Source organism: Hesperophylax consimilis, chromosome 2 (assembly GCF_061612785.1).
Source record: "Hesperophylax consimilis isolate HC1 chromosome 2, BYU_Hcon_1.0, whole genome shotgun sequence".
NCBI classification, from domain to species: Eukaryota; Metazoa; Arthropoda; class Insecta; order Trichoptera; family Limnephilidae; genus Hesperophylax; species Hesperophylax consimilis.
The window spans coordinates 14,565,018-14,588,499 of NC_142837.1; the positions used below are offsets into that span (position 1 = coordinate 14,565,018).

At 35.0% G+C, this 23,482-nt stretch overlaps 1 pseudogene; it reads left to right on the top strand.

The window, feature by feature from the left end:
- Window positions 1-8,298: 8,298 nt before the first annotated feature.
- Window positions 8,299-23,177, top strand: LOC149425721 (uncharacterized; annotated as a pseudogene).
- The last annotated feature ends 305 nt before the right edge of the window (window positions 23,178-23,482 follow it).

Consider the following 23,482-nt stretch of genomic DNA (forward strand, 5'->3'; position numbering starts at 1 on the left):
GATAAACTTCAACTCAGTGAACATGTACTTTCATTAAATTTGTTGTAATAGGTTTTTGCAGCATCTAATCTAACCAACGGATTATAAAACGTATATTTCATTATAAACATTTTTTTAAATAACAGATTTATGAATTACGCTGCAGAAAGTACGTAAATACCACAAAAAATATATATTTTTTTAATTTATTTTTTATTGTTTAACTTATAACATTGTTACATTGTACATAAAATTAGGTAATAATAGGTAATAGTGAAAAACATATGTTATTGAATTTCTACTCCAATGAAGAGTGCTAGCTCTTGAGCTTGGCGTAGGAGTTATTTCACAATTATTTCATGTTTATATCAGTAATTAACATAAATACAGTACAATAAATATAAATTTAAGAGAGGATTGTGACGTTAATTTTGGTTGTAACATAAATTGAAGTTATAACATTTGAAAGGTGATATTAATTTTTTTTAAAGATAAATTTGACATTTTTTTTTAATAAAATAAAATCTGGTATTTTTTTCACTTCTTCGGGAAGACTATTCAAATATCTTATGCCTTTGCAAATGTAATTAATTATTGTGCATTTGTTGAGTTGAAAATAGAGGAATTTGGATGTTAAAATTATGCCGGATGAGTTAAATTTAAGTTTTTTTATTACAGTTTCTTTATATATTTGTAATATTGCATCTTTTTTATAGAGGTCTTCAATTTTTGGTACTTCAAAAATTTTGAACAATGATGCTGAAGAGAATGTTGGTTGTTTTTTCAAAATTACTTTAATAATTAGTTTTTGTACCACTTTTACAGAGCTTAAAATTTTTTCACATGCACCTCCCCACCCAATGATTCCATACTGAAGTAATGATTGGACTAGTGCGTAATAGACTTTTTTCAGGTGTTTAGCTTGAGAACATTTCTTAATCTAATGAATATATATATACATTTTCTAATGCGCTTAACAAGTTCACATATGTGTCTGTTCCATTTCATATGTTGGTCTACAATTACACCGAGGTACTTTATTTCAGTAGTTTGGTTTAGTATGGTACATGATTTATTACAAACATCTTTGTTACATTTTTTGTAGTGTATTATTATATGAATGTTGGGGTAAGTTTTGAATTTATTTATTGTGAATGGTATATAAACTGTTTTTTTTCTGCGTTAATTGTAAGTAGATTTGTATCGAACCAGTTTTTTAGGATTTGGATGTCATTATTTGCATGTTCACTTACAATTTTCCAGTCATTACCCTTAATTTGGTGAAGATAACTTTTTAGCCAACTTAATGCTGTGTCATTAAAACCCACGATCTTTAATTTTTGTATTAGTTTGACATGAGATATGCTGTCGAAGGCTTTTTGGAGATCAACAAAAATACCAACACATTTTAATGATTTGTCTAAAGCGTCTTGTATGGTACTAGATAATTTAGCAATGGCGTCTTTTGTGCTTTTGTTTTCCATGAATCCAAACTGGTTTTCGTGAATTATATTATTAATCTTTATGAACTGAGTTATTCTTTTTTTGGCAATTTTTTCAAATATTTTTGCAATGTTTGATAGTAAAGAAATAGGGCGGTAATTGGTTTGTTCTTCCGGATTGCCGGTTTTAAATATTGGTATAATTACAGATTGTTATACATGGATGGAAAAACTCCGCTTTGAAAACTTGTATTGATTATATGAGTTAATGGTTTTGATACTAGTGATTTTATACATTTCAGTGTTTGTATTGTGACCCCATCCAAACCAGGGGCAGAACCTCCTTTCATACCTGTAATAATTTGTTCAATTTCTTCTGGTGTTGTTGGTTGAAATAATTCAAATTTATGCTCATTATTTACTGTAGTATTTGGGTCATTTGGGGTAAGGCCTTGTTGGATTTTTTTAGCGAAGTTTTTTCCTACATTAGCAAAAAAATTGTTAAATACATTTGCGGCTTCTAGAGGTTTATCTTTACAGCAGATTTTTGAATCATTATGGTTTACATTGTTGATTGTTTTATTTTTTAAATGTTTTTTATCGACAATTTCATTTATGATGGACCAAATCCTTTTACTGTCATTTCCAGATAATTCAAGTTTTTGTTTGTAGTAGTCATCCTTCGTGTTTTTTATAAGATATGTAAGTTTTTTTTTTATAAGATTTGAAATTTTTTTGTAATGTTATATTTTCCGGTTGTTTTGTATATTGTTTGTAGAGTGTTTCTTTGTGTCTTATTGGGATGATTAATCCGTGAGTTATCCATGGTTTGATTGGCTTTAGTTTTGAAGATGTTTTGTTAGATGTAATATTTCTACAAGCATTTATGTGAAAACTCAGTTTTTTATCAAATATTTTGCAGTATTCTTCTACATCGTTACATAGATATATTTCTTTTCATTCTTTTTCGTTACTTAATATTTTAGTGAGAAAATTTATATTAATACTATAGTTGTATTTATCAGTATTATTAACGGCCGTTGTGGTTGGTAATGAGAGGTTTTGATGTTTGTAGTCATATTTAAATATACATGCAAAATGATCCGTTACAGCTGTTTTAATTACCGCAGATGATATATTTTGTATATCTTTGGTGTTTGTGAATATGTGATCGATACAAGATGGTCGTTGTCCGATAATGTTTCTGGTGTATGAATTTATACATGAAATGTAATTTAATTCTGCTAACATATTTAAATATTTATATTTATCGTTAGAGGAGTAGTCATTAGCGATATTTAAGTTAATATCTCCGATGAGTATTGTTTTTTTGTTTCTATAATGTTGTAATATTTTTTTAATTCTTCTATGTATATGGTTATAGCAGAAGAGTGTGTCCGATAAATAGCAATGATATTAAATGAATAATTCATAAAATTTATCTCCAAGTTTAATAAATTGACATTATTCATCATTATTTCATTTACACTTGTGACAGCGTAAATATTTGATACAAATATGGCGACGCCGCTATTTCTGTTAATTTTATATTTTGTTGCATAGTACGAGTAACCCGGTATATTATAATTAATTTCACTCGATGAATGCGTTTCTGATAATATTATACAGTCAAGTTTATTTAATTGTTTAATAGTTATTAGAAATTCTTCGAAATTTTTTTCCAAAGATCTAACGTTCATGTGTATTATTATTAGGCTGGCTGTAGGTTTTATATCTATAAAATCGTTTGAATTATTTTCCGTGTCAAAAATCCTTTCGTCTATTTTATATGAATTATCTATTGCGTTTATTATAAAGTCGTTCATTTTGAGGTAGTAATAAAATTAACAATAATGTTGGCGCTGGGAATACACCAAATTTGCAATTATAATATTACATGTGTTGACTTGTATATTATCACTGCGTGTTAACATTTTGCGGGAAAGCTTTTCGCAATATTTTTTTGAAATATTGTGCATATTATTTAGGCTTTCGTTAGACTTGTAATTAATAATATGCATCATTAGTCGTAATCGATGCGATCCCTCGAAATTTTCAGCATTTTGTTTCTATAGTTGCACCTAATACTGTTGGCTGCGTGGTCCGTGGTGTTTTTTCTCCATATTTAGAATTTTGTCTGGTGCAGTTTACACATGCTTGTACTGTTTTTTCTCTTCCCGGACATTTTGAAAGGATGTGGTCGCCCATGCAGTGTGGGCAAATTGGAGGGCTGGTTCGGTGTAGGCGTCTTTTAGCCGTATGCATGAACATACAGCAATGAAAACATTGAGTTAATGGATCGCAATCTTCAATTTTTACTCGTTGAAACTTTATATTTAGTTTACCGAGTGCAAGGAGACTTTTTCGCATTTTGCCACTGGTTTCCATGATGCAGCTAGTGAATTGGCGCTGCTTTTCGTTTATGTTTGTGTTTTTTATCTCCATTATAAGCGTGATTTTGTTGTCTTCACTTTCCTTGTAAACATCTTCAATTCCTTCGTTCTGGGTAATTATTCCGCAAACTATTTCGTCTTCAGTAAGATTGGATTTTAATCCTTTCATTATTATTTTTGGTCTTTTCTTTTGAATTTCATTTACCACCAAATCAGTATTCAGTTTTTTTTTTTATTTCGGCGGTTAAGGTATTTGCAAATTCCTTTTTCGGGCATGACATTATTATTTTTTCTTCTTTTGTTTTTCTCAAACCATTTATTCCTATCTTTATGTTACTTAAATTTATTTCTTTTTTTATTATTTGTTCAATTTCTTCTGCTTTAGCATTATTTTTGGTCGAAGAAATGATGATTGAGAATCTCTCTTCTTCTCGAGGAGTGACATTGGTTGTTGATAATACCTGTGCATAGGATGGTGTTGTTGCGCTTTTCATTATTTTTTCAAAGTTTCCCACCAGTTGGTCTTTTTTTTCGATAAGTTTGTTTTGTAGTTGAATTATTTGTTGTTGCATTTTTAATATTTCAGATTTCACTTCATTGTCAAGATCAATGATAATTTTTTCGATATTAGTTTTGGTTTTCAAGTCTTTAACGGTTTGTATTTTTTGAACTTCAGCGTACTCAACAACTCTTCTACCGTCATGAAAGTGTTACGTTGCGGTGTAACGAGAGCGCGAGGACAGTACCGTGGGACGGGCTGTCGTTACGAGCGTAAGATTATAACTGAATATAAATATAATAAATAGAATAAATAAACTGGAAATATACGCCACAGGTGTGTTTGTTAAGCCAAGTGTGCGCCATGACAATGTAGTGGGCGACCATCCGTCATAAATGATGAGCAGGTTCAGAAGGTTGCAAAAGGTCCACACCTGGCTTAACGAACACAAGATCTGTAACAGGTAAATTGGCTGGAAACAACTTGATCACTCTCCGTATATCCCTGCGTCAAGTGACTACTACTCGTATAAACTATAACAGCAGAATGGCCGTGCTGCAGTGGTTGGCACATAACGCCGCAGATTTTTGAAACGTTGATTACGTTGATAAGTCCGGTGATCTGAGGCTCACTTCATTCCCCGGGGTCTTTGGGAGTATTTCTCCCTATTAACATTTCTTCGAGGGTATTTTCGGGAAACCGGCTAAGGGTGCTACGCTGGTGCTTGAGCTCGTTGTGGCCAGGCCGCTCGCCACGCTCATTCTTGCCGGAACTGCCCCGTGATAGTGTGATAAACTGCACTTGATACGCGGCTTATATATTTTCTTGTTTTTATCATACTTACACCTGTAAATATTGTTTTCATCAGCGAACACATCTCTGATGTGTCCTTATTTTGAGTTACTATTAATGTAAGTATGCATACATTATTTCGTACTAAAAATCATGCACGCAGGGATATTGCAGGGTCTAGAATCTTTTGTAAAAATAAATGTAGATTCTTTTTAAAAAAAATATATAATCCTGAACTGTGCGGCTAAGGAGGTTAAACAATCAGTTTCCTAGCACATTCGTTGGGAAATGGTGGTTTCGTCTCCAATTTTGACAATTATAAAGGACCAGGCATTCATGTTAAAATAAAATTGTTATTAATTTGTTAATTGTTAAAATTGTTAAAATTGTTCTCGAAATGTAAAAACTGCAATACTTTCATAACGTCACTTACTACCAAATAGTTGTTGTAGCTGGCATTTTTATATCCTGTCGTTCTTTGTTGACTATTTTGTTCCTAGTATAGATCTAAAGCACACATATTGTTACAAACTGTCTGACACAAGCGACGTGAAGTTTCAAGACTCGACGAGGTGCGACGTGAGTGGAAACAACCTCGCCCGGCTGTTCGCGGGATCCCGGCGTCGCTAACGATTTTGCAAAATTTTAGCAACATGTGTCTGTTTTCGAAACATCGCGCTGATGTATGGCGGTAGTCGCCAAGATACATGAATCGTCGCCTAGGTATCAGATACTTGCGTATCTTTTTTATCTTTATTTTAAGTACAGTATGCAGTATGTCCAAATCATAAACACAGATTGTTAAAATAGGTTTTCTCCTTATTGCTAACTAGTATAAAACATATTCTTAGAAGCGAAAATTGGTTTTCATAATTTTTTTATTTTTATTTATTTATTTATTGTTTGTTTGTAAATATTACATAATACAATTAATGAACTTAAAATGTCCAACTAGGCGATTGCCCGTTTTAGGACATTCCAATATGATAATGTTTTTACATGTAAATTATAGTGTTGACTATTCTGTTGTTTAAAAAATACATATGTATATTCATATTCTAGAATACTTTCAGTTATATCACGACATATTTTACTATTGTTTAGCTGACATAATAAACTAAAGAAATATTTATAGATAAAAACAAGAAAATGAATTTGAAAATGAAACTGAATTGAAGAAATTCTGTTGGTAAAGTAATACAAATGTATATTCATAATCTAGTATACTTTCAGTTATACCACGAAATTTTTTTTTTTTTTTTACTATTGTTTAGCTGATATAATAAACTAAAGAAATATTAATAGATAAAACAAGGAAATGAAAAATAACAAAAAATAAAAAAATGAAAGTAAAGATGAAAGTAAAGAAGGAACTTTTCCTTTAAGGAAAAATATCACGAAGAATTGAACAATTTTCGAACTTTCTTTATGTAAAAATACAGTTCCTGTTATGCTAATATAATACCAATATAAGTTAAAATGTAAAGAAGAATGTAAAGAAAAACAAAATTTACAATTTAATTACTGTTTTTTAGCATATTCTCGCATTCAGCTCTCCCCAAGACCAGAAGCCAATTGTTTACCTGCATACGCAGAATATTAGTACTCTTTGCCTTCCATGCATCAGGTATGAGATTGAGCAGTTTAGGGCCTAAGTATGAGAATTTTCTCTGTGCTAAAGATGAGGAAGTGGTGGGCGGAACTGTTGGGTTTTTTTTTGCATGTCTTGTATTATGACAGTGGTTTACGGAAGCTAAGTAGTGCCTCTGTTTTTGAGTATGTAATATGATTTTCCTCATGTATAATTGTCTTACATCAAGAACACGAAACTCTGCGAACAATGAATCGCTGGGGTACCTGAAAGGTTTTTTCAGTATGACTCTTATAAGCGATTTCTGGGATTTAGCTAAGGGATCGAGTATGGTTTTAGCACAACCTCCCCAACCTAAGGAAGCATAGTCTAGTATGGAATTGCACATTGCAAAGTAAATTCGTTTCAAATCATTTAGACATAGAATATTTCTTATTGCTATAAACAGATGTGTTAGTTTCCTGACCTTTGTGGAAGTAAAGGCTATGTGTTTGTCCCATCTCAGAAATTTATCAATGATAATTCCTAGGTATCTTATATTGTCCACACATTCTAAGGTATTGCATTTACATGTAATAGTGTCGTAACAATGGTGTATTCTAATGTTAATAATTTCTTGTGGTTGACCCGCTTGAGTTGAACTGAAGCAGATGAATTTCGTTTTATCCGAGTTTAGAGTGAGGAGATTACTATCTAGCCACTGTTTAACTTTGTTTATGCCAAATTCAGCTTTAATGCAAGACTCATTCCAGGTTTTGCCTTCGAATAAGAGTACTGTATCGTCAGCAAATGTAATAATGTGGTCTGCAAATGAAGTATTACATAAGTCATTTATATAAACATTAAACAATATGGGACCTAGTGTACTTCCTTGCGGTACGCCATATTTAATATTGGCTTGATCACTTAGAGTACCGTTAACCTTTCCTCATCTGTGGTGTGTATTTACTACACATTGCTTCTAATATCTTTAATAACTCTATAAATATAATAAATTCTGAGTTCAGATTTTAGGTATTCCTCCGTTATACATTTATGCACTGAATTAAAAAATAATATTTAACATAGTTTTCAAATTCAATTAAAAATCAGAGTTTTTTGTAAGAAATCGGGAGCAAATATACCAATACAATCAACCGTGTGCCATTGCTACGCGAAGAGTGTGCGAGGAAATGACACGCTATTGATGTCCCGCTTTACTTCGCTATGCATGCACATGAGAAATCCACTTGTCTCCAGTTCTATTTAGACCATCAATACCTACGGCCGCATTGTGTAGCTTCGTCTCGTGACCAACTTGTGCAGGGGTACTAAAGTGAATCATTATTTCCGTTCGATAATTAAATCAATATTTTTTTGTAAGTACTTTTTAATTTATTTCCGAATACTGTGTTATACTATTACCTTTTACTATAGTACTGAAAAGTGTGTATTGCATAACTATTTATCCGTGCGCTTTCGTCATTTAATCATTGATCTAAGATTTATTTTTGAATATTTATTTCAAATTTAAGATTTTTTTTCTTATTCGTTATAATATTCAGTTAAGCAATACTGCGTTTTACATTATTTACAAAAACCCTTCCATTTCCAGGAAGAATAATGACTGACAGAAATTTAACAGAAGAAAAGATAGCGCAAGAACTTGATTATGATAGTGATATTGAGTTAGAAATGAACAATGACATATCAGATACTGAAGATTTGGTTGAACATTTAGAAGAATCGGACTCGGAATCGACTAGTGAAAATGAAGACGAGGGAGAAATACTAGTTTCAAAACATGGATTCGAATGGAGTAAAGGTGGTAATACTTACCACCATCATCATCGAGACGTCGGCAATGCAATATTGTCAATGAAACTTCCGGCCTGAAAAATGGTAGTTTATTATCTAACACAATAAGAGAAATGTTTGTTTTATTTATAAGCGCAGATATGGTAACAGAAATATGCCAAGAAACGAATCGTCAATTGAGGCGTTTACCCGGGAATATGATTGAGCAATTTTCCGAAAATGAATTATATGCTTTCATCGGTATAATGCTTGCTTCCGGCAGAAATCGCACCCGAAAACTAAGTTTGAATGAGTTGTGGACAAGTGAAAGTCCATTTTGTCAGCCGTTTTTTACGGCAGCTATGTCTTGAGACAGGTTCATAAATATTTATAGTCAGATCCGTTTTGATAATAGAGATACAAGACGAGAGAGATTTGAAGCTTCTTCAGACAAGTTAGAGCCAATTAAGTCGATTTTAAGTAAATTGGTAGATGCGTGTAAATCAAATTACTCTCCATCGCTTGATATAACCGTGGATGAGCGTTTGGCGGCGTTTAGAAGTAAATGTCCATTTTGGGTATATATGAAGTCAAAACCAGCCAGGTATGGCATTAAAATATGGATCGCTGCAGATGCTAAAACCGCATATATATGTTACATGCAAATATACAGCGGTATGATGAATAATAAAAGAGAAATAAATCAAAGCAATCGTGTCGTTATGGAATTGGTGGAACCTCAATATGGCACCAATAGAGGCATAACCACAGATAATTTATTTACGTCAGTACCACTGGCGGACAATCTTCTGTCTAAAATTCTGACCATAACTGGCACTCTTCGCAAAAATAAGAGGGAAATCTCTAAAGAGTTTTTGCCATCAAAAGAAAGGCCATTGTATAGTAGCCAGTTTGATTTTACATCAAATAAAACACTTGTGTCATATGTGCCTCAGCAAAATAAAGCAGTTTTGCTGCTATCAACTCAATTCCTTGGAAATGAAATAAGCCAAACTGATACAAAAAACCAGAAATAATTTTACATTACAATAAAACCAAAGGTGCTGTTGACACAGGGGACAAAACGACCTCCGAGTATTCGTGTGTAAGGTCGACAAGAAGATGGCCGTTTCGCTTGTTCATGGAAATGTTAGACGTTGCTGCACTGAACACATATTTATTATGGATTCAAAAGTATCCGGAGTGGAAAAAAAATAATAGAAGTAAAAGGAAATTATTCATAAGACAGCTAGGTTTAGAGTTGGCTAAGCCCAATGTAATGAAAAGAAAAAACAGCACGGTCAAATTTCACAAACAACAACAAGATGCTTTCGAGACAGTTTTGTCATATTATCAAGAAACACCACTCGCAACTGCTGTTACGAATGATAAAACGAGTGATTCAAAAAATGTACTAGTGTCCCGAGCACCGTCAAAAACTTGCAGATTTTGCCCATACAACACAAAAAAAAGAAGCACCATAGTTTGTCATATTTGTCAAAAATCTGTATGCAAAAGCCACAGAAAAGAAAAAAAAAGTGGGTGTGTCAAGCCTACGCAAGACAGAAGTGAAACTTCTAGTATTCCTCTCTCTCTATTTTCATTTCATCATCTCTATTTTCTCTCTTAGGTTAGTTTGAAAATTAGAGGTTAAATAATTCAACGACGAAGCATGGATTTGATAGGATATTTCCTCTTGTGCCACTGATGTGTTCATCACCTCTATCTCGTCACTACTCATTTTTAACACTGAAATTCTGTACCAAACCGTATGAACCACAATCAATTACGTATTTCACTTGTATTACACTCACGACGCAGTATACTAACCAAGCAGCTGATGCTTGGCGTGGCGCAGTTCGCTGGTGTCTGAGAGAGAGGAAAGAAGAGAAGAGAGAGAACGTTCGTGAGCGGCTCCCCCACCTCAACAAGCGCATATGGTGAGAGAGGGACAGTGAACGGTGAGCGGTGGTGGGGGTACCCGCATTTTCGTGTCGATCCTGACTCGGTTTTACTCCGTCCCCGAAAATCCATTACGCGCCTAAAGAAGTTTCACTTCAAAAATATATATTTCCTGCCACAATTGCGATGCAATTTAGATTAATAATTTAATATTTTTGGTTTAAAATTTTTATTATTTTTAATTTCGCTGTATTGTTTTGTTCTTACCTAATTTTGCTGTTATATTTAAATATAATGCATGTGGAATTTTTAATGTTTAGTTTCTCAATATAATATTTCTTTTTACACATTTGTTTATTTCATTTAAAAAAAAAAATTAAGTTTGAAACCCATGCAAGACTGGCAGCGTAAACACGCAAAGCTGTGTGCGTGAGTCCAGCGCCCATCAGCCGCCATTCGGTCACGGACCGTCGTTAGATAAGGACTGCTCGCACGTTTTTTTAGCATCTGCCGATGGTTTTTTCATGTTTTCAGCTATTAAATTACAATTATTATCACTTTTGACATAAAATGTAATAAACATAAGCGATTGGCTATGAATATTCATATTTTTCCGATTTAAAATCGCTTATTTTAAGATGTGTATTGACTACACAGCACCGGAACGCGTGTATTTTTTTAGGACAGTAAGGGAAAGGTATCCACTCTTTGGCTCCTGTTTTCTAGGTAACTAACGAACCACTTGAAAATTTGACCCTGTATCCCAATTCGCTGTAGTTTATTCAGCAGAATTTTGTGCGAGATAGTGTCGAACGCTTTAGATAGATCTAAAAAAAGTGCAATGCATTTACTACCTTTATCTAGATTATTAGAGATGATTTTTGTCAAATTAGCGATGGCGTTTTCAGTGCTTAAACCTTTGCGAAAGCCGAATTGTCTACTAGAAAGGATGTTGTTATTTTCGAGATAAAGGATGAGACGGTTCTTTACAATTTTCTCCATAATTTAAGAGACAGAGTTGAGCAAGGAAACAGGCCGGTAATTATGTATCAGTGATTTGTCCCCACTTTTATGCAGTAAAATGACGATTGACTGCTTTAAATGGTTAGGGAATTTCCCTGATTTAAAGCTTAGATTCGCAATGAACGCAATCGGTATGGCTATGTATACTTTAATGATTTTTAGAAGATTTGATGAAATCTTATCGGGACCACATGCTTTTGATGACTTAAGGTCGTCAATTATCTTCATGACTTCGTTAGTTGAAGTTGTGATTGAGTCTATTTTGTGACAGATCCTAGGGATAGTTAAATTGTCGAGAGCGGTTTCTGATTTCTTACACTTATCGAGAATTTTTTTCGCAAGTGTGTCACCCACAGATGAAAAGTAACTGTTTGCAAAGTTTGCCATATCTTTGGGGACTTCAGAGTTTGATGTGTTAATGTATAGCAATTTTATTTCAGAAGATTTATTGATTTTGGATTTGGTTATGTTGCGAAAGGTATCCCAAAAACGTTTTGGATTGCAGTTGTTTTCGTAAATGAGTTTTTTATAATAATTTTCTTTCGCCGATGTAATTAATTTCTTACACAAATTCCTATATTTTTTATAAAAACATTGTAATACCAAATTCTCAGGATATGTTTTTGCCTTTTCATGAAGATGATTTCTTCTGTGAATCGATTTAACTAGCCCCAGGGTGATCCATGGTGTGAATTTAATTTGTTTATTAGATACGGTTATATTACTTGTGTGTTTTGATATATACTCGTGTAGTTTGATAATAAATTCTTTCATTGCTAAGTCAGTATCTGATTTATCTAGAACATTTAGCCAGTTTTCTGCGCTCAAGTCCTCAATTAACTTGTTGAAATTAGTTTTGGCAACGTATTTAATTTTCGAAGAAGTGGGAGGCTTGTTTTTAAGACAAAGAGATGTTGTATAGTGGTCTGAAATAGTTGAGTGTATAACAAAAGTGTCAATAAAGTTAATATTTTTTACATTGATGTGATCAAGACAGGATTTACTCGAGCCCTGTTCACGAGTAAAGCTGTTAATAGTCTGTGTGAAACCATTTTCCCCGAGTAGACATAGATAATCGATTGATTGACGGTGGTAGTCAGGGATAGTGTTAATGTTTAAATCTCTCATTATAATTTGCTGTTCAAATTTTTTCGCATTGTTTAAAATTGCTTGCAATGAAGAAAGGAAGGGGTCAATATTGATGAAAGAAGGAGATCTGTAAATGGCAAATATGCATATGTTATTATTCAATACTATTTTTATACAGTTTGATTGTGCTAAAGTAATTTCCTCTACATGAGCTTTAATTCCGTCCTTGATGTAGATAACAATTCCACTAGATTTGTTGAGGTTGGTTGTGGTGTGATATTCAGAGTAATTATGGATTGATTTTACGGTGTAGTATTTATTTAACCAGCATTCGATTAATATTATAACATCGAAAGATGAATTAAATTGATCAAGAAAAATTGTAAGGTCATCGAGATTTGATATGCTTCTAATATTCTGGTGTATGATTTTTAGACTATATGAGTCCCAGTTATAGTTGTTTAAATTCTCCAGATCTCGAATTATATTCATATTAATGCTAATTACAGAATCATTGTAATTATCCGAAGGTAACTGAAACATAATTATGATTAAATTTACTATGATGTGTGGTGGTGAACCCGTAGTTCTTTTGCGAAAAGTCTGCAAACAAAAAGTTAAAAACGAAAGTGTAAATTACTGTGTTGTTAATCAGTGTTTTATTAATATATTGTATAGTAGATTGTGAGTTCTGATAATTTGAGTATGATGCGTATTTTACTTCGAGATGAAAGTTGATTCCACTAATTATATTATATATAAAAGATGTTTTAAAAGATGATGGTGTTGGTATGTTTCGTATAGAGCAATCTAAGCAGTTGGTGATTATGTAGATATCTGTCACGAAGGCTGCAAATACAATAAATATGAAAACAATAAAATCAATAAAATGGCCAAATGCAAAGTATGTGCTGATTCTGTAGAGGAGTTGATGCGAAAAAAATGCCAAAAAACAATAATTAAATACCATAACATGCGAAAAATGCAAAGAAGAACCAATACTAGGACATATTTATATAAATTAAGATTTTTTCCAGATTTACATAGATTTGTTGGGAACATAATCTTACAAAGACTCTCGCTGCTTGTGATACGTACATATGAGTTTGATTGAAGCACAGAGAGAGAGAATAGAGAGAGTGCATTATTATGAGATAATAAAAGAACATTATATAACATGAATGATAATGTTGATACATAGTATTCCAACTTAAAATATATTTTAACCGTAAAGTGCATACTATAGTGTATAATGCTTCTGATTGTAATTGTTAGGTGTGATAAAGGACGATAATTAAATTTAGTAACATGTGAAAAATGCAAAAGTATGATTAAAAATGTGCGAATAAAATATGTAAATAAAACAGTAGTAAAGGTTTTTGAGAAATACAAAAACATTATTTTGACAGAGCTCGAGCATTTGTAGTTAATGTAAATTCTGTAAATACAAGTGAATATAATAAAAGTTAGCCAAAATAAAAAAGATTATTGAAGAAAATAAGAGCATCATATGGTGAGTAAATAAGATATTACTACTCTGATTCCTACGAGAACATGCAGGAAGAATAATATTTACACAGTAAACAGATATTTTAAAGAATACTAAAACAGCGTGGTTTTTGTTGCTTAGAGGAAGAGTATGGTTAGAATTTTTAATTGTAAGATTCGCAATTTTTATAATAATTTTGATGTTACTAGGGAAAGCTACTAATGAAAGTAAGAATGAATTATTTTGATATTAGGTATTATGCTTAGGGTGTGTGAAAAGTATATAGCGGTAATATTCAAATAAAAACTTGTAGTGAAAGTATTATTTATGGAGATATATAATTTTTTTTTAGAGAGAGTTAAAGAAACGTGAGTTACAGTCAAAGGAGGTAAAGTATAATAAAAATAGTGAATACTGATATAAACAATTTTCACACTGATATTGTTGCTACATGAAAGAACTCCTAAAAAGAGTAAGAATGCATTATTTTCAATTAAAACATTATTATTTTTAAAGACAAAGAAAAAACTCATGAGAAAACTTGCGATGAATATGATATTATCCGGATTATTTTTGTTTAGCAGTGCAGTAAATGTTGAGGTACTTTTTATCATCTGTCACAGTTGTTGGCGTTTTTCTCGATCAAGATCAGTGATGTTTTTAATCGTAATAATTTTGGATGTATCCGTATGTCTTAGCAGAATGCGCCCCGAAGATGACCAAGAATATTTGTAGTTATTTTCTCTGGCAAATTTTTTAGTTTGGGAGAGTAAGAATTTTCCTTTTTGCGTTAGATGATCTGACACGTAAATCCGTTTTGCTTCTTGAGATAGCCCTAGATTTGCTGTATTGAGTTTGCTTGAACTGGAGGTAGAGGATTTTTTATAGTCTTTGATTTTGAGTAGGAAGTCATCTCGAGATTAAATACTATTGAACGACACTATTACAGATCTGGGATTTTTTTCGGACAGTTTTGGTCCTAGTCTGTACATTTTATTGATTTCAGATTGTAAAGGTATCGTGGTATCTCTGTAATTTATGATTTTTGATATTTTTTTAAGAGTTTCCAAAATATTTTCATTGTTTGCTTCAGGGATGCCTCTGATGTCGATATTGCTCATCTGTGTAATGTACTCCAGCCGGTCAATTTTGTCGTCCTGATGAGAAGTAGTATTTTCTAATACAGCGTTTTGTTTTTTTAATTCTAGCATATCAGTAATGACCCTTTCTTGCGAGGATTCAATGTCAGTTAATCGTTTTTTTAGAAGGTCTTGCTGATCCGCTAAAAATTTGAATGAATCAAGGATTTCTTTGTTTTGTGCGATAATCGAATCATATTTTTGCTCCACAAAATCCATTATTGTTTTTTTGAAATTGTTCAATTCTAAAATAAACTTATCTGACGTAAGTATACCGCTTGCGCCATCTACGGTTGAGGAATGAAATTTCTCTGCGTCTGTTGACTGCTCGATTGCAGAATTAGAAGGTTGAGTTAGCTGTTGGGTAAGTTTGCCGATAGATGGTTCTTGATCGATTTTTTCATCACAATAATTCATATTCCTGGTCTTTTTTTTAGTAAAAGCTTTAGAGCATTTTTTACATTTCCACTGAGAATTACGAGCACCACGTATGTTTTCACCAATCTCTGCACAAACAAGATGATAGCCATTATCACAGACAGCACAAGATATGAATTCGGCTGGACTGTCAATATTTTTGTCAGAAACGATGCATAGTGTATTCATTTTGAAATAAATTTATAAAAAGTGATTTCGCTGTGAATAAAATTGATTGAATGATGTTTAATATTGATAGTTTCAACACAGTTTAGGCACTTTTGTATTTTTTAATAGCTGGCTCGTTTAAGTACAGAATGACAGATTTATTTTTATTATTTGGTTTTTTTTTTGACAGTTAACATGGAATTTTTTTGTGAAGACAAAAAAACATGAAAAAATAGCACTTCACAAGATATAAATGCACTGATTTGAAGCGCGGTCTTTGATTTCTAATAGTTAAGATCTTTGAGTTTAGTACACTTCAGTTTTATGTTGATTTTTATTAATTTATAGCAGACGTAAGAATATGTCAACACTAGACTCAGTAGGTAGAGTTAAAAATGATAATCCAACATAAAGTAACTTCTATAATGCCTATTAACACAGTATATTTACTCTAAACATCCAAGTTAAATCTATCTTATTTAATTTTTTTCTCGTATGAGATTAACCTATTAAAAAAATCTTGTGTTATTCTCAGAGAAATGATGTATTCCTATATTTTACCCATTATTTATATACCTACCTTACCCATTATTTATTCCCAATTTGGTAGGCGGGAATGGGTACCGCCGCCCTAGGAACCATTTATTGGATGACCAACACCTCTGCCACAGGTCACCCCAAGTGGTTCGCTACGTTTGGTGACTTAGCAGGGGTGCCCGGGTTCATGGGTTAAGGTTTGCCCGGGTCGTGGTGGCGGGTGCGTCTGCCTACCTTCTGCGTGGCGGGCCGGTTGGGAGATGCTGGTTGAGGGAGACCCTTTACAACCGGTTACCGCTGTCCGGGCCGCTCGATGGTACAGGGGCCCGACCCTCAGGCTCACGACTAAGGGTGGGCTACCCCATCAGCGAGTGAAAAAACCCTGCCACTGCTGTTGTGCCGGTTCGTGACCGGAGGGGACCCAGCAGTAGCGTTTGGGGCGCATTGGATGCCCTCTCCAGCCGGACTCTCCCAGCCTATCGCCTAGCACCGCAGTGAGTGGGCTGGAACCAAACCCTCATCACTCCTGGACAGCCTGAACCCCATATTCCTACCCACCCCTCATACCTTTCCATTCCAGACGTTCCTTTCAGGTCATACCTTTAAAAAAAACAATTTAAAATCATGAATATACATAAAAACAAACTTAACATCATTACAGCGGCGAGTAGCAGGCGTCCCCAGTGCGGGCCAAAACTGTTGGGAAATTTTGCCAACATTCGCGGTCTGCAAACTAATTTAAATTCTGTTCATCACCATCTTTTGTCCCAACGTCCCAACCTTCTTTTCCTATCCGAAACTCAGATAGCCGAGCCGCCAGACTCCTCCTATCTGGACTGCCCGGGCTTTACTCTTGTAAGCAAGTTCAGACTCAAAGGAGGAGTCTGCCTCTATAGTCGAGCTGACGTCAACTGTGTACTACTATTGAGTCTGGAAAACTCCAGATTCGACGTAATGTGGGTGCTTCACAAACACTTCCGAGCTCTTCAAACATTTGAGAGATACTATTGATGATCTCTTGCCCCGCTACCCTTGAGCCGAGTTTATTGTGCTGGGAGACTTCAATGTTCATAACGAACCATGGTTGAAGTTCTCAGGCCCAACGGACTCGGCTGGCCGACAGGCGGAATCCTTTGCCATTTGCTACGGATTAGAGCAACTGATTCAGGAGCCTACAAGGGTTCCCGATGTCCAGACTCAACGTTCCAATCTGTTAGACCTATTCTTAACTACTGTGCCACACGGTTATAAGATTGACGTCACAGCGCCTCTGGGATCATCTAACCACTGCCTAGTGACGACATCAATCCCCGTTAGCCTCAGACCAACCAATGAAAGGCTGAGGAGAAAAGTGTGGCACTATAGGTCAGCAGATTGGTTCGGTATGCGGGCCCATTTCAACGCTTTTCCGTGGTCAGCTGTTTGTTTTCGGACTTCGGACCCTTCAAGATGTGCCCAGGAGATTGGTGAAGTCATCAAATCGGCGATGGATGGCTTCATACAATCGACTACTAAAGAAACTGGTGTGGGCTCAAAGCCGTGGTTCAGTCAACAATGCTCCGAAGCAGTTCGACGAAAAAACGCGGCTTACTGAGCCTACAACATATCTCGAACGCGCGAAAGCAAATCAGCATACAACACATCGGCAAAGGAATGCAAGAGAATCATTAATAGCTCAAAATTCGAACACGACCTGCAGATCAGCAAAAAGCCGGTGGCCTGCCCGCATGGCAGCAGAGCATTCTGGTCGCTTGCGGGCTTAATAGGTCTAAATTTTTGCAAACCCAGTTTGCCACCTCTTACCAGACCTGACGGCTCACTAGCAAACACCGCCACCGAAAAGGCTAACTTATTAGGGAAAATGTTTGCGGAAAACTCGACCCTCGATGACGGAGGTGCTGTTCCGCCGTCGGTTCCTCACTGCGGCTTCTATATGAAAAAGCTGAGGATCCGGCATCGGGATGTACTCCACGTTATACGGAGGCTAGATTTTAACAAAGCTAGTGGACCTGATGGAATACCTGCCCTGGTATTGCAGAGGTCTGCTGCGGAAATAATTCCAGTTTTGACAAAGCTCTTCAAAATGTCCCTGAAGTGTGGCACTGTGCCCTCTGGTTGGAAAAAAGCGGTCGTTCACCCTATTCCCAAGAAAGGTGACCGCTCCAACCCGGCCAACTACCGCTCCATAGCGATCACATCAGTTCTGTCCAAAGTGATGGAACGTGTGATCAACGACAAACTGCTCACATACCTCGAGAAGAACAAAATTATCAACGACCGTCAATACGGATTCCGGCGGAACCGCTTGTGCGGTGATCTTCTCGCGTGTGTGTCGCATGTTTGGGGGCGGTGCCTGGAACGTCACGGTGAGACCCAAACGGTCGCACTAGACATATCCAAGGCCTTTGACCGGGTCTGGCACCGAGGACTTGTCAAAAATTGCCTTCTTACGGACTTCCCGCATCCCTGTGTACGTGGATTGCTGACTTTTTAAGGGATAGGTCGATTCAGGCAGTTGCTGACGGTTTCACCTCATCCTCACACTCTATAAATGCTGGCGTCCCACAGAGATCGGTTCTGTCTCCGACTTTGTTTTTGTTGCACATCAATGACCTTTTGACATGTGCACCGATTCATTGTTACGCGGATGACAGTACAGTTCATGATAGCTTTTTATTTGACAAGCCCCCAAAAGGCACACAAACTCCAATGGCTCGGAGGGCTTTGAGGCAGAGAATGGACGGTTATCTCGAGAGTATTTCCTCCTGGGGTAAAAATAATCCCGTCGAATTTAATGTTTCAAAGACCCAATCCTGTCTGATTACGTCTAAAAGGGATCTAAATGATAATCTATTCTCCTTCAACGGAAGCAATCTTCCGAACAGGCCTTCCATTGATATGCTTGGTGTAACTATAAGTGACCAGCTCAGGTATGGGGGCTCCATCGAAGCCAGAGTAAAGCTGGCCTCTGAAAAGCTGGGCGTACTGTACAGGGCCCGCAGATACCTTAATAGTACACAACTTCTGACCCTGTACAAATCGCAAGTGCGCTCTACTTTCGAATTTGGCAGCCATCTCTGGTCCGTAGCCCCTAAATACCTGAAAAAAACCCTTGACTCTGTGCAAAAACGGGCGGTCCGTTTGATAGATTCCCCAATCTTAACAACCGGACTGCAATCTTTAGAGCACAGGCGTCAGGTAGGTATGCTGTCCTTGTTCTATCGGTATTACAATGGAAGATGCTCTGAGGAACTAGCGTCATTGATCCCTTCGGCACCGGTGCGTAGTCGGGATACACGCCTAACGCGCGCCCAACATTTGTACACGGTTGACATTTGTCACATGAGAACGGGTTGCTTCTACGATTCGTTCTTAAGTTCAACAGCTCGGCTGTGGAATGAACTGCCGGCTTCTGTGTTTCCTCCCTCCTACAACATGGGACTCTTCAAGACCCATGTTCACTCCTTCCTCTCCACAAAAAGACCCTCCACACAGCATCCCCAAAGATGACATAGGCCCTGAGGGAAAGTATTTTCTTCAGGGCCTCCTGTGTGGAGTTAATATAAAAAAAATACCTACCTTTTGTGTCGACACAGGAATTTCCCAGTAAGGCAGGCATTGAAAAATCTTGTTTTATTATAGTCACCATTATTTTTATATATTTACAAGTAAAATCTAAATAATATGTTAATGATGATGAACCAGAACATATTATCTACAGCTAAAGAACTCAATAATAATAATCAGAAAATTAATAAACGCACCGTCACTGGTAAACATGTAAACAAAACGACAAGTACATAATCTAGACATATAGTGAGTCCGTGATAGCTGATTCAATTAACTACGGGATGTTTCCCTAAGTTAATTGAACAACACACTGTATATTTTATTTATTTATTTTTATTTAAGTACACAAAACAGGCTTGGTGCCCAAAAATTTACATACATGGATGATTAAATACATAATAATAACAAAATAATAATAACAAAAATAGTAACAAAATGAGTAAGCTAAATATGCAGAAGTAAATGACAAATAAGAATGGGTAAAAGGTAAATACAAATATGTTCCTAAACAATTTGTTATTATCACACCTGTACTGGTTAGACTCTGATTAAGTAGGTACAATGTTGCTTCTCTTTAAATAAAGGGCTTCATCACAATATCAGCTTAATATGATTAAAGGTAATACGTTTTTTTAAGTGTTTTAATTGGTCATTGAAAATGTCTATTTCATTATTAGAGTCATGTATAATGTTATAATTTCTGTTCGCGGTACAGGGGAAAAATATCCTGTATTTGTGTGTTAGGCTTTAATAAAGAAAATGTCTTTCATCCTCCTTGTTGATTTTCTTGATGGTATATTGATGTTAATTTGGGATAAAATGTTTGGTGTATCAAATGATGCATGTATAATTTTATGTAGAAGCAGTAAGTCAGAAAGATTACGCCTGACCGTCAGTGATTGTAGTATATAGTGCAAAATTCGATCATTATATGTCCCAAATTGACCAGATAAACCTTCACGATAAGCAATTACACGAGTTAGTTTCCTTTCTATGGATTCAATCCTATAATTATGAATCTCATAATTGGGAGACCAAATTATTGATGCGTATAAGAAAATACTTCGCACAATTGATTTATATAATTAAAAGTTAATTCTGTACTTTTAAAACAATTTGTGATTCTAAGCGTTAATCCTAATACTTGTGATGCACTTTTTGAAATTGTATCTAAATGTTTATTGAAGCTAAGTGACGAGTCAAATGTCACGCCTATGTCTTTGATTGAAGTTGTGTTTAGTAAAGGGATATTGTTAATGTGATTGAGAATTTATTAATGTTCTTTGTGAATGTAATAACGGCACATTTTTTTTCATTCAAATATAAATCATTTTGTGTGCACCACTCATGAAGTGATGACAAGTCTTTTAGCAAATCGGTGCAATCTCCTAATGATGTAATTTTTTTGTACAACTTCATCGGCAAACAGGAGATATTTTGATGTTTTTGTTCCTAAAATTATGTCGTTGATAAAGATTAAAAACAGCAAAGGTTCTAGATGCGAGCCCTTCGGAATTCCAGACGTTGCAGTAAAAAGATCTGCGGAGTACCCTCTTACAACTACTTGCAGTTTTCTTTCTGTAATGTAACTTTCGAACCATTTCAAAGTATTTCCATTTATGCCAAACTTTTCCAGCTTCTTGATGAGTAATTATTGATTTAACTGGTCAAATTTAAAATGCTTTGCGAAAATCCGTGTAGATGGCATCTACTTGTAAACGTTTTTCGATGCTATAACGGTGTACTGGGAGTATTCGAGAAGGTTAGTTGTTGTGGAACGCCGAGGGAAAAACCCGTGTTGCTCAGTGATAATATATTAACTTACATGAGCTAATAGACATACATATATTATTGAGTCAAACAACTTTCCTATGCAGTCAATTTTAGAGATAGTTCTTTATTTTTTATATCGCTCTTACAACCTTTCTTAAGTATGGGGGTTAAGAAAGCCGTTTTCCATTTGACTGGAAAAACACCTTCTTGTAATGATTTGTTATAAAAAAGGCTAAAAGGTCTGGCAAGAACATCTCTGCACATTTTAAAAAATATTGGCGGAATACCACCAGGACCTGATCCCTTATTGGTTCTCAAATTCTTACACTTGACTAATATCGTTAAGGGCGAAACACTGATCATACCGAGGCTTTCGTTACAGAAATCTTAAGATATATGTGGTGAATAGTTTGCATTGTGAGGTTTATAAGCAGATTAAAAGTGCTTAGAAAAAAGCCCGCAGATAACCTGACCTTGGGTAGTTTTTATATCATTTAGGTGCAACTCTTTCGGAATATCGGTTGTGTTTTTATATTTGCTTTTTGAAAAATTTCCAGAAATCATTCGCGTTAGCTTTTAAATTTTGTTTGATTAAGTCTAAATGCTTAAAATAACAAACTCTAATCAGATTTTTGTTTTGGTTCTAATCAAACTGAATTACCACTGTTCATTACCATATTTCTTATATTTTTTATGAAATTTGTTTTTTTCCTTTATCAAACCAATGAGATCTTTTGAGTTGTGAAATGATTTTTGTTCGTTTTGAGGAGAAAATGAGAAGACATAATCTGGTACAGTATACTCTAAAACTGATCGACAGATTGATCAATATTTCCCTGATTAATGAATTCCCAATCAATCTCATGAAGAAAGGTATTAATTGAATCATCAGCTTTATAAAAGTTTGGTCTTGGGGCGTTACGGGTTTCTAGATGTGGTAGATAAAATGAGATCCAATATTTTGGATAAGTGATTCACTATTCCGTTAAATTGTTTAAGATTACAGAAAGATAGTGTATCGATGACGTCAGAGGTTATTGGGTTTGTGTTTGTGGTGAAAGGTAATAAATTTTTTGTTTCATCGGTAAACCAATGAATTTTAGACTTATTGAAATAGCCAAATATTAAGATGTGTAGGTTTGGTGTGTTTAGGTACACATTCCTAAGATTTTTTAAAAATGAGCTTACAATAGATTTTTCTTCAGTTAGCGGTAGATATGCAAACTGTGCGAACATTCAGTTTGATACTCCTGTTATTATGGTTTATATTGAGTTGAATCCACAAGTCCTCCGCTTGACATTCCCAATGCGCCATCCTCTTCGCCTCTATTTTTCTTGATACAGCATCCATAGATTCCTTAAACCATGTTTCTGTTAGGCTTACTAGGTCGTAGTCGTTGATAAGGATGTTTTCGTATAATTCATTAATTTTTGTCCTCATTCCCCTGATATGCATATACATGCAGTTAATCATTGTAGAATGTATAGTGGTTATGAATGTTGTCGTATTGGTAAATTACCAATCAATTTATTTTTCCAGCAATATGTTAGTCTGCGTGTACATCGGACTGTTAGTCAATGATTCAGGCGATGGTTGATCCGCGTGGGATATCACTATAATCTTAGATGTAAATATCTTCCTGAGGAAGCATCATCCGTTTCTTGACCATGCAAAAGCGTTTTTTTTTTAATTTTTTTTATATTAACTCCACACAGGAGGCCCTGAAGAAAATAATTTCCCTCGGGGCCTATGTCATCTTTGGGGATGCTGTATGGAGGGTCTTTTTGTGGAGAGGAAGGAGTGAACATGGGTCTTGAAGAGTCCCATGTTCTAGGAGGAAGGAAACACAGAGGCCGGCAGTTCGTTCCACAGCCGAGCTGTTGAACTTAAGAACAAATTGTA